Source organism: Pseudorca crassidens, chromosome 13, assembly GCF_039906515.1.
Source record: "Pseudorca crassidens isolate mPseCra1 chromosome 13, mPseCra1.hap1, whole genome shotgun sequence".
Lineage (NCBI taxonomy): Eukaryota > Metazoa > Chordata > Mammalia > Artiodactyla > Delphinidae > Pseudorca > Pseudorca crassidens.
In genome coordinates, this window is record NC_090308.1 from 69858755 (window position 1) to 69875318 (window position 16564).

The following is a 16564-nucleotide window of genomic DNA, read 5'->3' on the forward strand; positions in this document are numbered from 1 at the left end:
ACTTAAAAATAGAGAAATTTCTAATATTTAACAGAAGACTGAACTTTCCTAATCCGGAATTTGAAACTGACTTAGTGTGCGGGTTAGAGTATAAGCAGTAGTAGGTCTTTGAAGCTTAAAGTTTAATCCCTTTTAGATCATCAAGAACTTGAGTATGTTCATGTCTGTTTCTCATAAATGCACATTATAAACACTATCTGTCATCATCCCATGAAGTGTGGTACAGTTGATAGTTTTAGTGAGCAAGAAATCACTTTGGGGCAAAAGTCAGTTTTTAAGACTAGTGATGGGGTCTGCTAAATAGAGGTGCAATGGAGAAATATGCACCAGAGGGCTTATGAATTACGTAAACACTGAGCTGAATTCTTTGAGGCCACCTATTATTAACTTATTATTTGGAATTGCTCTTTTTCTTAAAAAAAAAAAAAAAAAGGTAGTTCCTATTACCACCCAGTAAAAAATGTACTCTGCAATCTTTTCTTGTTTTGCATATGATTGGTAGCATACCTTTTAACTGCTGTAAGTAATAAAAAAAATATATGTGCAAGTTGGCTATAAGAAATGCCCAAGTTTCACCTAATAAAATTTTGGTATGCCTCAGTTTTGAAAGTAAATTTGATTTATTTGAGCCACCAGCCGTCCGATGACAGCCCTGTGTTTTTTATATGAGTCATGTCCCAAGGGGTCTAGAATATGCCAATGGTGTACCTTGGAATGGGTCCAGTGTCCGCAAACAGGTTTTCATTAGACTTTGATGCCAGTCACATTTGGAGCAGAGAGGCTGCTGAAAACCAGCTTTACTTTGGGATCACTTCTTTCTTTTAGAAAAAACAACAAAGATCTTTTTTAGCAAAGCTTTGTGCGTCCACATTGTAGGTGTATGGTAATATTTTAGAGAGCAGTAATCTGTTATTGCAGGTGGTCGGGCTTCAAGCACTTCCGTATTTTGAGAATAGATCAGACGAAGTGCAACAACTTTTATTGAAAAATTGCCGAATTTGAAAATTAGAAACACATTTTCTGTGGCTAAGATTAAGTTAGCATGTATTACAGTCACTTGGACTTTTCTGTAGCACTAAGGGGAATATAATTACATAGGTTATTCCACATGTCATGAGATTGGAACCTTAATCACAGTTAGAAACCTTTATCATGCTGATGTAGACCCTTACAGTTTAATCTCTAGTAATTGAGGGGCTTTTCTATTTTTTTTATTAAGAATATGGAGTATGCAAGTCAATGAGAAATAAAACAAACCCACCTTTTATTTTTATGCATCAGAAGCAAGTTTTATTCCTGATTTTTTTTAAAAATTGTGTATCCTTTCATGGTCTTAGAGAAGGTTATATGTGAGGATGGAGTCCAAGATTATCCTTTAAAATCTATTTTTTAGACATACATATATATCCATGAGAATATATGTATGTGTGTGTGTACATACATATATACAAAACATTTTTATGGAACTTAATTTAAAAATGAGATTTGGAGCCTTATTGCATCTACAAAATGTAAATGTATATTGTTTACCTCGTGGCAGTAAGGTCTAAGAGTTTTATTGAATGAAAATTGTTACCACCAGAATAACCAGATCAAAAGAAAAATGAAGGGACAAAAAAAAAAGAAAGCCCAAGAGAATCCCAGGGGGCCTAGGTCAACAGAAATATTGCCAAAGATTCAGAGCATAAACATGACATTAGCTGTTATCCAAGAATATAATTACATTGTCTTCTGACTTTGAAAATCTGTCCTGTGTCATTCTAAATGAGGAAGAAGTATTTTATTGCTCTTCCCGTGATACAGACTAGGGTACAGCATCTTTTTTGAAAGAAAAAGGCATTTTGAACCGCCCGGTTTGGATCAAAGTCAGTAATATCATAAACTACTTCAATCAACCAACCAAACAAGTACAGAATTGACCAGACTTTTCCCTATTTTATCAAATAAAATAGAAAGAAAACACTACAGAGTAAACTATTATATAATTAATGATCAATGATAAGAGGTAGGCTATTGGTTTTCAGTCATTTGTGCTTGGGTAACCCTTACATTTTTTTATTAGCTAGGAGCTCCCTTCTCTTATTCTTAGGTTGATATCTGAAAATGTTTATTATAGTTTTATATAGATACATCAGATACAATCTCCAGTGCACTGTAAATATCAACATTTTCACTCTTTTAAATGTTTTCAGTGAAATCTAAATAACATAGCTATTTGATACCCATTGTTTTCTATTTTTAGAATATGCAGATTGACTGCCAGTGGGCTCAAGGGTATTTCTGGGATAATGGAGATGGTCCCAAGTGGGAATGTGGGAATGCCGCACTACTGTATACATTTACTAAAAACCGTGCAGTTGCACTGTTACAAGCGGTACATTTTACGATATGCAAATTATACCTCAAAAAAGTTGTAAAAAATACACAAACAAGTTGGAAATTTTACATTGTTTTTTTCCCCCTCCTTTGGCCTGTATTTCCATCCTACTTCCCCTGTAGAATCCCATCCTACTGGAGTATATTTTCAGGATTAAGTGTCTTCTGTTGAGGATCCGATATTTCTTTGCAACAAAAATGTGTATATAAATTTAAATTTAAATATTTTTTTATTATATGACATAAGGCTCTAAATATTAAACCATGTATTCTATATTGGATTATTATTATAATTAGCACATGGCTGATCAAAAGCAACGTTAATATACACTCAATGTTTTATAAACGTAAAAATGAACATTTATTAGACATGCATCATTTAATGAAACACATGGAACTCTTTTTTTCATTTAGTTGTTCCTTTTCAATTAGTCATTGCCAAATTAGATAAAATTCAACATCAATTTTATTCCAAGGTTTTGGTTTTATAGATTTAAGCACCAAGAAACACTTTTTTGCATAAATCATGAGACGAAGAAGGAGCTTATGTAAACAATATGGCCATGGTTTTTTAAAAAAAATTTTCTTTCAGTATTATACATCTAGAGTGATCTAGTATTAAAATGCTTTAATGATCTAAACTCAATTAGTACCTGGAATTCATTCATTCACTCATTTATTAAGTCCCAGCTAGACCATGTGCTAGGCTTTGGGTGGCCTTATGGAACTCTTTTCAGCCCATACTCCAAAATCTAGACTACTCATCACACCGGACTACCCAGAACTCTGCTGCTGAAGTGATGCTGGATACAGGATACTAAACATATGCGCTGGTGTGAGGGGCATCCACGAATACCCTTGGTGCCGTATCCTGCTTTGGGGGCCCTCCCTAGTCTGTATTTCCTATGCACCTACTCTACACATTACCTAAATTACCTAGATGGAATAAAAGATTGCAGACTGATGACTGTAGCTGGCATCAGCACTGTAAATTGTTTTCTAAGCATAAACAGATATAGACACAGTCTGTATCCAAGTTTATTCACCTCCAGTTGGTGAAATAAGCCACATCCAAAATATAAATTTCCCGGAAGAATTTCCTTTCAAATGCATTTCCGTCAGAAATAGTCCCCAAGTTGTTTGTGGCTACTGATCTTATATTTAGGGTGAACCATTCTTAGGTTAACCCAAAGGCTTTTCATTCCCTTTAGAAAAATGACAAAAATGAAAGGGACACCTTAAACCTCGAAGGAATGTGAGTCCAGGTTCCTCTGTATGCTGTACTCAACTTCCACTCTATAAGCTTGAGTTGCTTCTTCCCTAACTTCCGTTCTATCACTTGGCATCTTTGAACATAGCCTCCCTACATTAGGACCATCCCCTTGGCTGTTCTCTCCAGAATCCCCGCTCCAGCATCCAGCACTAGGTCACCCCATTTTCCTGATTCCACCCCCCGGCCAGGGTGCCCTCTGTCCTTCCCGTACCCTGAACCAGGGGTCCCCAAGCCCCGGCCTGCAGACGGGGCCACACAGCAGGAAGTGAGTGGCTGGCGACGGAGCCTGTTACATTGTTGTAGCCACCTTACATTGTTGCTCATTTTGAATCCCCGGCACTTAGGAAGGTTCTTGACACTGTGACTGTTGCTCAGTACATGTTTGTTGAATGAATGAGCAGACTAATAAGGCCCTAGTACTCACTATGTACCTAAAGAAGAAAAATAGCCTAACAGCAACCCTGGGTTCCAATTTTATTCCTTAGGATTCGCCAGTCATCGTGGGTCTATGACACTTAAAGTGAAGGATTTGGGGTTTTGTTTGTTTGTTTGCGTTTTTTTTGCCTTGCAGCAGCAATTGTGTATATGTGTGTGTGTGTATAAATATGTGTTTGTAGCCTTCACCGTCACCTACAAATCCTAGAGTTAAGTCTTATTTTTCTGCCTTTATTCTACCCCCTCACAATTTTCTATTCTCTTACCATATCCATTTGCTGCCACACACACACGGACACACACACACACACCCCTCAGGTCTCTCCTACGGGAGATAAAATACAGAAATATGGAAACATCAGGATCTCCACCCCGCCACTTTTCGGCGACTCATCCAGCCAACTCAAAGTGAGATTTGCCATTTTAATTGCCTCACCAGTAAGTCTCTTTTGGGGGTAGTTTGTGGGTTTGGGGTGTTGGACATTAAAAGTAGCAATGTTGGAAGTAGAAACTAAGCTGGATAAACATGAAGGACCCTCAGGGTCCTTGGGCATGTGGAGATCCTCTGGTGGAAAATGAATCGGCATGTCTAAAATTCCTGCTGATGTAGGGAAAGGGCTAAGTAATGACCCAGCTTATGAAATCAGCCTTCTGGGGCTGGCATAGAGTCATACACCAGGCCAATTAAATTCTTAGAGGAAAATATAATCGTGTCAACTTCAAATGTTGAGTTGAACTGTTCAACAGTGAGCTGTTCTTTTAACTGCCCAGCGTCTGAGCCCACCTCTTCCTATGTTATGCCAACAGCTAAGGGCAGCTCCAGGCTTAGGTGTCTGGGTGCTAGGAGTAATAAAGCCTTTTGCCCAGAATTTCAACAACCCAAAAGGCAAAACTGAAGTGATAGTGACGAGACAAATGAGAATTGGGGACTTAGAGTTGATTCGTGAATGGGTTAAGACTTTTGGGCTGGGATGAACGTATCTGCATGTGAGAACTACGTGATTTATGGCAAACAAGAGGGTGGTGGGTTACGGGCTGAACTGTCTCCCCCCAAACTTCATATGTTGAAGTCCTAACCCTGAGCACCTCAGAATGTGACTGCATTTAGAGATAGGGCCTTTCAGAGGTAATGAAGGTAAAACGAGGTCATTTGGTGGGCTCTCACCTGATATGACTGGCGTCTCCTTGTAAGAGGAGATTAAGACACAGACTTGTGCACACGTAGAGGAAAGACCACATGAGGACATGCAACAAATTTTAAAATTGCAAAGGGCTGATAAAGACACAATCATGCGATCGCGTGGCAGGACTCTCCCCAGTGATGTGCAGGGCAGGGCCCCGAGGCTCACGCTAGGTTAGCTGTGTGGTGAACTGCCTGTTTGAAATGATGGGAAGAGACTGGATACCTCAAGGGTTAGATTTTCGGTCTTCCCATCCTCTTGTTAGCTCCGTGACAGTAGATTTGTAGAGAGGGTTTCTTTCTCATGAGCCTCCACCAGGCTCTTACGTTTATGTTTTCAGTCCAGCCAAATAATCTTCTTGTACAAATGTGCCTCCTGGAAGAATCTTTGCAAATACCCTGCCCTGTGTGGTAATTAATCATGGTCAGTTACTCTTTTCAGCAGCATTTGATGGAGATCTCTGGACTTGGGCTTTCTGGGCCCTGTCAGCTGCAGGTGATAGAGCAAAGGGGTTGGGGGTAGGGTCCCTGGATGCAAAGGAAAGCTATTCTGCAGTTGCACTGAAAATTGGAGGATTTTGGTGAAATTTTTCAGTTTCAGAATTTGTTGGATCTCCAATCAGGCTGCCAGTGCTGAGGTCATTTGCATGACCCTTTTACCATTTTCAAAGGCAAAGCTTCCCTCTTGCTGAAGACAAAAACTCATAAAACGGTGCCAGAGAAATATGATTTTTTTCACACTCCACAAAGCTGTCAAAAACTAGGTTTGCTAGGTTTGCTTTTAATGTGTAAAACCTTTCACATGGCTCCAGGCACAACCCGGCATCTGGTGGCCAACCTGCTGGATTTCCTTCCAAAGGAAACAGTAGAAGCACTGTTGGAGAAGAGGATGGCACTGGCTTCAGCTGGAGCTGGAAGGGATGTTGCCCACCCAAAAGTGTGGAAGCACTGGCTTCTACAGGGACAACCTCTATTTTAGAAGTAGGTTTAAGAGCACACATGCATAGTGTGTGTGTGTATTTGTGTGTGTTTGTGTGTGGTATTTAGGCTCTAGCTGGGAACTCTGATCTGTGGCTCTACCTATTCATGGGAGGACAGATCCAGATGACCCAGAATGCTATCTTGGAAACAACTGAGGCCTTGAGTCAACTGCTCTGGATTCGAGTCCTGGCTGTGCTAGACCACAAGCTGTGACCATGGGCAAGTTACTTAACCTCTCCAAACTTCAGTTTCAACATTAGTATAATGGAGACAATAATTCATGAGCTCCTTGTGAGGTTATATTGGGATTGTGTATTTAGAAGTTTTAGTACGGTGCTTGCTAAAAGGGTGATGAATGTAATTAACATTCTTGTTACCTACCTGATAGGGTTATTGGGAGAGGGAGAGATGATGAAAATAAAACTCCAGGCACATCATGGGCCCTCAAGAAATGGCAGTTACTTTTAATTTCTATTAATAAATGCAATCATGTTCAGGAGTACTAGCTGTGATGTTTTCTCCCTAGGAGAGTCAGTTGGGCAGAGGTTGGCAGAGCCAGAATCTGGGGGAAAGGATTATGGAACGACTGGGGTCCCTGCATTTGATTATACTAAAAGTAGTTCATTGAGTACTGAGAGATATGCCATGGATTTCATCACTTGAATGTTAACCTTTTCAACATTTGAAACACTGAGTTTTGGAGAAAAGAGTTGGTGAATGGTCACAGGATATGGAAAACAAAAGACATTTCATGGACACCAAAGGGTTTTTACGTACTTTGCTAAAAGGGATACAACCAGAAAAAACAAAAAACAAAAACCTAATGAGATTCAAACTGAATTTGTCACCTCTACTTTGCTTTAATCACACTAGGGATTTGTTGCATGCACTTGGCTAGCTGTGTGTTCTTAACTGTGGAGCCCAGTCACAGACTGTCTGTCTAAGGGGACTCCAGCAATCCTACCCCATCTGCACCTTGGGCTCTGGGTGCAGACTCATCATCTAGGGATTGTGTTCATATGCTTTCTTAGTTTTGGTAAAGTTTTACTGAAAGTCAAATCCAAGTTGCACATATAGAATGTAAGAGTAGCTCTGGGGTACAAATATTTATAAAAATAGAACTTATCTATTATAGAGTTAATTTGTTTCCCAGCCAATTTATTTTTCTTTAGAAAAAAAACCCCACACATTTTATAAGACTGGAGTATTTTGAGTTTTGAAAAAAAAATTTAGTAAAGGATGAACATATAAAGCCCCCTATAATCTCTAGAGAGGTGAGGCAGGAAACACCAGCTTGAAACTTACAAAAATGGTAATGACCAAATCTCCTAAGAAAGTAATCTTATAACATTTTATGGTCATCAGTCCATTTTACACATGAGTAAACAGTGATAAAATGAGGTGATATATAAGCAAGTTTGGAACCAGCTGTGCCTTTTATGACTATATAGATGCCCTAACTCTTTATAGAACAGGAGTTAATTTCTTTAGTTGAGGGTGACAATCACTACATTTATTCATGTAATTCTCTTGCAAGGGAATAATCCTGTGTTAATTAGCGAGTTAACACATGTATTGTTTATATTTTTATTTTTTGTATATTATGATGTTTTGACACCTGAAAAACCTGGCTGGGGAGAGACTTCCCTTCTGGGGCTAGCCTCAATTCTTAGAAATAGCTAAGCGCCCAGCTGGGAGCGCGCACTTCACATACAAACTAACCAATCCAGAGCCGCACCTCCTTTATGTGGCCCAAGCATCCTTGGAGGCAATATTCCTCTGCCTTTATCATCCCAGGGTTAGGTGCCAGGCAACCAGGGACCATGCCCATCGCTTAGGGTCTGCCAAAATAATTCGAACTAGCCAATCCTAAACTGATTGCCTTGTCCTTCTCAAAGAAACTCCCCTCACCTCGGTCCATGTAACCTCCTGACGACACTGGTGCTTCCACATGTGCTGCTGTCTGGCCTGCCTCCTGTCTCTAGGGCCTGTGAGTATAATACATTTTGTTTTCCTGACCCTCTCCTTGTTTCCTCTCATGGCCACACGTGAATGACCATCATCCAAAAGAACACATAACTATATGTGGCAATATGGGTGACATCAGGTTTCTGCTACTAGATGCCATGCTACCCTTTCCAGATGGGCAGAAGAACAAGCGTAGAGCCAGGCCACTGGAATTGAGAACACATCTGAACAGAGCTGAGCACGCTTTTGCCCTCCTTGCCCCCACATGGTTCCCAGTTTCCCTCTCTTTGTCAGTCCTTTAAGCCTACTTTCAGCTTAATGGTTCTTGTACATTTCTTGCTCAGACCTGGCTACTCACCTGCTGACATGTGGTTCTTGACCCTTGACCTCTTCTTCCTCTACCTGAACCCAAGGGTAATGCTGCCCAGTTCCTCTCCAACCACCCCTATCCCTCTCACCTGGCAGCTCACTTTAGTCCATGCCACACTACATCCTACTTGCTGAGCCCCTCGCCCAACACACACACGCTCACACATACAGTAAGAGGTGACATTTGCCATAGCTACCTAAAATAGGCAGTTAGTTCAAAACACTAAATAAATAGAAGTTTAATTAGTAAATGTGTTAATACTTTCTCCTATTTTAAGATATTTAGGAGTTATGTAAATTCACCTCAAATTATGTATGCATGCGAGTACACTGCCTGTTACACTGTAGGAATATAATTACCATGTCACTAATTAACAAATAAAAGACAGCTGTTTTCTATTACTGAAAAAATGGTTTAAAGAATTTCTCCCTGTTGACACTAACCGATATTTACTGCTGTCTCCGTTTTAGTGAATAAAAATTTCATTTATCTGTTTCTGTACGATCGCTGTGCTAAAGTAAGCAAATCAGTAGCACTATGTTCTCTTCAAGCTAAACAAGCCCCTTGAAATATTTTTTTAGACCATTAAATAGTTTGCTAAATATTTACTTAGGAGTGGTATAAAGACCAACTTAAACCTGGATGAAATAAGCACAAACAGAATTAATAAGCAAGTCTTGTGATACTGTTTGCTGAATCTTATATATGACACAAAGATAAACTTGGATCAAAAAAACACAAATAGAAATAATAAGCAAAAGTTGCAATATATATTCGCATACACAAACCTGCAAACAGTTTTTAAAAACACCCTTGGGTGGCATTCACCACTACCCGTTTACCCTCCAAAGGAAACTCACCTTCTCACGCCCTCCTACGAGTAGTAAGTGGTGACGTCTCATACCTATGAAAACCTCACTACGTTCCAGACGCTGTTCTGGGTGTGATACATGTGTTACTTAATCCTCCAAACTACATGCAGTAGGCGAGAAAAGTAACTCACCCCAAATCCCTAACAAGTGGTCAGTGACGAATCCAACCCATTCTTCCTCCAGGGCCTCCGGAGTCAAAGCCCCTGTGCTCCACCACCGCCCCATCTCACCAGAGATCAGAATCCCTCCACGGAGACGAACTGGAGAGAGGCCGCAGAAAACGTTGCGGGACCACCATCTAACTTCACTCCTTCCCTCAGCCCCAGTGAAAACACCAGTGAAAGCGATTTCTTTTAAAGACAAATTCAGACAGACGGGAAAACAGGAGGTGAGATGGCGGCAACAACATTTAGAAAGCTGGAAAAGCTGAAGGATGAGGAAGGACTAAGTAGCTCATCCAAGAAAACTGGGTCCTAAGTTCCCAGCGGGGAGCCTAATTGTAACTAATTAACACCCTCCCCCAGCCCCCATCACCACCCCGCCAATGGACCAAAGTCCAATTCTCAGGAATCAGTGGAGCCAGGAATCTCTGGCCTGGGAGTGAGGGAGAGAAGTGTGGGTGAAATCCTTGAGCAACAGACTCTTGGATCCCACGCCGCCCCAGAACGTGTCCTCCCACCCTCTATTTCCCTAAACCTGTAAGGGTTCCTCCTGTGCTTGGTAGTTTACCAGTGAAACCGTCTGAGTTCGGAGTTTTAAAGATTTAATTACAATTTTAATTCCTTTAATAAGTACCACTTCATGCTCATGAGAATGGTTAAAATATTTTTAAAAGACTGGCAAAACCAAATATTGCTGAGGGTATTGTATAACCAGAACTCCCATCTGCGGCTGGTGGAGACGTAAAGTAGCATGACCACTTTGGAGAAGGACTGGAAGGTTACATTTCCGTTTATCCTGTCACCTACCAACTTCGCTCCTAGGCGTTTATTCAGTACACTGTGTCTCTTTCCGTACCTGCTGCCTGTTTTACTGGGCACAGGCATATGTAACCGTTTGCAATCACGGTTTCAAAAGATTGTTTCTGTTAACACTTTATTTCTGGCACAGTTAGCATATACGCTTGATAATGTTTCAGTCTCTTGCACTTGTCTTAAAGACATTTGAAGGATGAAATTATCCTTGCCCTCCTTTTCTTCAAAGCCAATTTGTTTAGTATGAAGTTATAACACAAACAAACCACACTTAAGCATTTGCCACACTGATCAATGTTTTGAGTATTCTACATAATTCCACTTAATCCTCACAAAAATTATTGGAAGGGACTGTTATTACAATATAAAATCAAGGCCCCATTTATAAATATTTTACAAAAATGAAACAGAGTGAAAGAAACACCGTAAGTGTAGGAGCCAGGATTTGCAATCAGCCATCCTACCCCAAAACCTTCCTTACGCTGCTATGTGCCATCCCCCTAACCGCCCTCTCAGCAACTTGGAATCACTGATCAACAAGACTTGACAGCATTTAGTTGTGCACATGCAGGTGTGTGTGTGTGTGTGTGTGTGTGTGTGAGACAGAGAGACAGAGACAGAGACAGAGAGAGACAGAGGGAGAGAGAGACAAGAAATGAGCATAGATGGTAAGAATTTTTGTTGGGGGTGGGTAGAAGATTGTAAACAAGGGGAAATTTTCTTTTAAATGTCACTTGCTAAAATGCAAAACGAAAATGTCATTTTTGAACATCTAGTTCATGGTCTGAGGCTGTTAGAAATTTTAAATGGATGAACAAACAAAGGCTGAGTTCTAAGAATGGGAAAAAAGTTGAATAAAGTTAGCATCAGATAACAGTAAATTTCTAGGCTGAAAATTTCTTCTCTCATTTAAGGAAGAAAGTTAGAGACCCATTAGACATAGAAAGTGAGACTTTATGTAGTAAGAATGTTGCAAGGAAAATTATTTCTTGTCTAAAAATAATGACTCCTTAAATGAAGAGGAATGATCACAAGACAGATATTAGCAACTCACTAAATGTATCTAACATAATATGAGCAATTTTTTTTCTGTAATTCAGTTTCTGATAGGTATAAGATTGTTGCATGGAATGAGACTTAACCAAGACGTACAAGCAGAGTATTATATATAATAACCTTACATATAATAAATACTATTAATTTATTGTATCATGTAATAATAATGATATAAAAGGGCACAACAGGAAAACCTGAGTTTATTTTATTTTCTAAAATGGTAGTAAATGGTAGATTAACCGAATCAGGTAGATTGAGCACTTCAAATTGGAACAATGTTATAGAAATAATGTTTCTCAGTTTTTGATCTCTCTTTGAGTTGTTTTGAACTATTGCACCATGCTGCTTCTAGATGAGGATTTCTGAAACCATGAGTATGCAGGATTAGTCCTGGACAACAGCAAATACAGTCAAGGAACCGAGAGGTAGGATTGGAAGAAGAAGAAGCGGGTGTTGGCTAGCCAAAGTCAATATTGAAAAGTCATGAGGACATGTTAGAGCTAAGCCAGAAAAGTAGAGGATGCAAGCACTGCAAGTAGTTTCCAGAGCAATCCACGTGTCTTTATAATGGTTGAAAATATACATATTTGCTTTTGCCACATGGCATCTTAAATATTCTCTTACTTGACCCATGGTAGAGTTGTTGAGACATTTAACTTTCTGAAATTCATCAGTATCATTTATGTTGAAAAAGTAATCATGTTCTGCATACATTCCTAATTAGACAACTAGGACTGAGCTAGAAATATCAGCATGAGAAAAATTAACTGTATTAAACCTACAGCCATACTTAATGGTGAAGTAGTAGTGTGCCTCCAAAGTCACACTCCGAGAATCTCCAAACAGATAAGATCCTGCTCACTATTACTATTAGTACAACTGGTTTTCAGGTTTTGGTTAACAAAGTAAGACGATACAGAGAAACATCACGCATGCCTAAAGAGAAGAGAAAAATTATTATGTGGATGTGAGATTCTTTCAGAACTAAAAAGACACAACTAAAAATTCTTAAAATAAGAAAGACACTTCAGCATGATGATGAAGTTCAAGATAAATATCCAAAATAACTTTTCTTTATATAAACAATAGCCAGTTAGAGAATTCCAGTCACAATAGTAAAACCTAAAACATAAAATAACTAGACAAAATACTAACAAGAAAGTGTGACTTTTGTTTGAAGTGAGCCACAGAAGTAACTTTTCTGAAGTAAACCATAACAGTAATTCAAAAGATATGCAAGAAGAGAAAGAAATGTCATGTTTCTGAATGACACTAAATATTAAAGATAAATTACTCATTTACTAATCAAAATTTATTTTTTAAATTTTAGCTTATTGAAATGATTCTAACACTGAACTAGCTCATAAAAGTGGAGGTATGAGAATGGCTTATAAAATCTAGAACAAAGGAAATATTGAAGTCAGACTCACACTACCACAGAATAAAATGTAACATGGAACTCTGGTGATTAAAACCACATGGTATTGGCAAAGAATTGACAGATCAATGAGACGGAATGGATAACTTTAAAACAGACTCTAGTATGTAGAAGGCATATTATGTAATAAAGGAAATGTCACAAACTGATGGGGAAGGCTTTTTCATCTAACAAACAAGATTGAGAACACTAACAAACTTCAGAGAAAAGCAAGATCCTCAGAGAAAAAGAAACACAAACGGTGAATAAACACATAAAAATGCTCAATCTTGCTAGTAATTCAGGAGATGCAAATTAAGACCACATTGATTTATCTTTTATACTCACTAGATTGGCCAAAGTTAGCCAAGATACCGAAATTGGAGAAAAGGTAGATCAAGGCAAAATCTTACATGTTGATGGTAAGAATACAAATTGGTACAGTCATACTGAAATTCGCATTATCTTTTAAACTTAAGGCTCACATCCCCTACAACCTAGCAATTTTAATTCTATATGTACACTTCACAGAAATTCTTGCATATGTGCACTAGTAGACTTGTACAAAATGTTCTTAGAAGCATTGTTCGTATTAGCAAAAAAAAAAAAACCCAGAACAACAAAAAGAACAGTAAACAAACAAAATATTCATTGACAATGGAATAAAAATTACACTGGGGTATATTCACACAATGAAATAATATACACCAGTAAAAATAAATGGACAGAATGATAAATGACTACTAAAACAAACTATTGAGAAAAAAAGGAGGTCACAGAATACTGCATGCAGGATGATAATATTTTTATAGAATTCCAAAACCAGCAAAAGGAAATTACATATTATCTAGGAGATCATATGTATGATGAAACTATTGTTTTAAGCACAGTCACGATAAGTCAAACACACAGAATAGAAGAGAGTTTCTCAACCTTGGCACTACTGGCAATGGAAGCAGATAACCCTTGGTGGCGGGAGACTGTCCTATGCATTATTGGATGTTTAGCAGCATCCCTGGTCCCTATCCACTAGAGGCCAGTTGCAACCTCCATCCCAGTTGTGACCACCAAAAATGTGTCCAGACATTGTGGAATGTCCCACAGGAGATAAAGCTGCCCCCAAATGAGAATCCCTGGAATAGAGGTTGCCTCTGGGTTGGGACTAGAGAGCAAAGCAGGGAGACTGTAGAGGAGGAACCCAAGGGAAAGTGCAAGTTACTGATAATGTGCTAGTTCCTAGTTTGAGTTGTAACTCAGGGGTGTCATTTTATAACTGTGCCTCGTGGCTTATACGTTTTTTGTATATATCAGATAGTACATGATTTTCAAATTAACTATATATGGTAATACACAGTGAAAATGCCAGAATAAAATATCCCCACATTAGCAGTATATATTATAGGTGAAGATTATTGATGGTTTCTAGCTTCTTCTCTGTATCATGTTTTCAAAAGAAAAAAGGAACATGTATTAGTTGTACAAAAATTGTTTTAAAAACCTTTACACACGAGATGACATGACACTGCTTAATTATCAAGGTAGAGTGTGACACAAGCAGAATCCTTTCAGAACTCTTGAAAAAGTTCATTCCTTATTTGTTGTTTATATTTATTGTACATTTAATTTTGAGAAACAGCATTTGATCTGGCATGATATGGGTTCTTCCCTTGATTGTCTGTGTCTCAGAGAATGCTTATGAATCTAGTATGTATCCAGCTTTATTTTTGTAAAGGATAATAAGAAAAAGGATTTGAAATTATTTAAGGGTTTGCTGTATTCGAAACTGCTGGCTTGGGTAGTCCCAGGCCTGTGATAAACCCTGGCGTTTGTTTAATCTGTTCTCTACTGGCAGCTGACGCACAGCATGCTCTGCTCTTTATATTTCTAATTTTTGTGACCCCTTTGATCAAAATCTGATGATGTAAAAAACAAAACAATAGGATCAGTGGCAGTGGCAGCTAAATGAGTTCAAGAAGTTGTTTAAAGCATTGTCACAGTTGAGAAAATCATTCCTTTCCTTCGAACTAGATCCAAATTCTGGATGTTAAAGGAGAGAGAATTAAAGATTATTTTATTTATTCCTGGTGCGAACGGGCTGCTGTAGCCCCACTGATAAATATCCAATATGAACGCCATGGAGCCCCCAATTCAGAGGTCGTCTTAGCCAACATGTACTGGAATTTCTCCCTGTATCACAGGGAAGGAGACACTTAATCTTTCTCCGTTTATGGGATGCATAACTAGATATTTTTATGGTATAAGCATATGCCACCTGTCACTATTTAACCTTTGTTTTTAAAAGAAGTCTGAGCAACAGAAACCCTGGATTTGATACGAACACTTCTTGTATAATCTAGGAAAAAATCACGTCAACTCTCTGAAATTTAGTTTCCTCAACCATGAAATGAGAGTAACCAGAACCCTTGACCATTTTACCTTACAGGTAGTTGAGAGAATTGCTTAAGGGTCTGTCTGAGAAAAGTGTTTTGGGAACTATTTGCCTCTGTTTACCTATACCTGTATGTAAGAGTGTACCTATAGCTCTACAGAGATGTAGTGTGTAATAATTAAATTCATGGGCTCATTATGATCAGAATGTTTCCACTCTGAGGCAAGCTATTCATTTTCATGGGGGTCACAAAGGGCAAGTGAAACAGTTTGTGGAGTGTGTGTTTGCTTGTTTGTTTTGTAGGTGGCCCCATTTATACAGCTCACAACTCCTGTCTCTTTTCCCAACGGTCAAGCATTCTGACCACCAGCCCCACGGCTTGGAACACTCTTGCTTAAGCTAAAGGCCAGTGTCTGGGCACTCATCTCAAAAACTCCACGCACAGATTTGTCTAACTCAGATGTTCTCAGCCAGGGCCAGTTTTGCTCCCCTTGTTCCAGGGACAAATAACAATGTCTGGAGATATTTTTGGTTGTTACAAGTCAGGTGGAGGCACTACTGTCATCTAGTGGGAAGAGGCCAGGGATGCTGCTAAACATCCTGTGATGCACAGGACAGCCATTCTCCCCCAACAATAAAGAATTATCTAGCCCTGGATGTCAATAATACCAAGACTGAGAAACCCGCATCTAAGTAAACAGTGGACAATTGAGAAATGGTCCAAGTGCTCGTGCACCCAGAGTAACTAACTGATTTGAAAGGACTTCAAATGGTCCTACTTGCTTTGGCTCACTTACATTATTGTATCAAGAGGTTTGAATACGTGTGTGTCCGTCTCTCTCTTTACAATTCATTAGACAGCCTCTGGGGAATTGAGCCAACTGAATACCTTGATATTGGATTCAAATGCAGTCAAGTAGAATTCTTCTTGGTCTAATCAGTATCTCTGATTTTCTCTACATTGGGTCTCTGCAATTGGTTCCTCTCTTTGGAACCAATTCTGGGTCATTTGCTCTGAGTTTAGGTAGAGAAGCTCCTACTTAGCATTGAACGATTCTACTATATCTTAAAGACATTCAATCAGGCACGTCCTCCATTATATTGGAAGGAATTCTAGTCAGCCAGAGGGCAGGAAACAAAGCAGCGAGTAAGGGATGGCAGATGGTTTTCCAGGCAAACGAGGAGGCAGCTGCAATGCTGACTGGCAAGAGCAAACAGTCGGGAGCCTGGGGACACCTCTATCAGTTTAACACCGTAGCCAAGAACCCTGGAG

At 39.1% G+C, this 16564-nt stretch overlaps 1 long non-coding RNA gene across 6 annotated transcripts in view; it reads right to left on the bottom strand.

The window, feature by feature from the left end:
• LOC137204771 (uncharacterized) overlaps positions 1 to 16564 on the bottom strand; it is a 147930-nt gene that overhangs the window by 57601 nt on the left and 73765 nt on the right. The window contains exon 3 of one of the 6 annotated variants that reach the window (XR_010933822.1): positions 709 to 818. The exons of the other annotated variants lie outside the window; for them this stretch is intronic. This is a non-coding gene — a long non-coding RNA (uncharacterized lncRNA). The remainder of the gene's footprint in view (positions 1 to 708; positions 819 to 16564) is intronic. 6 annotated transcript variants of the gene reach the window in all.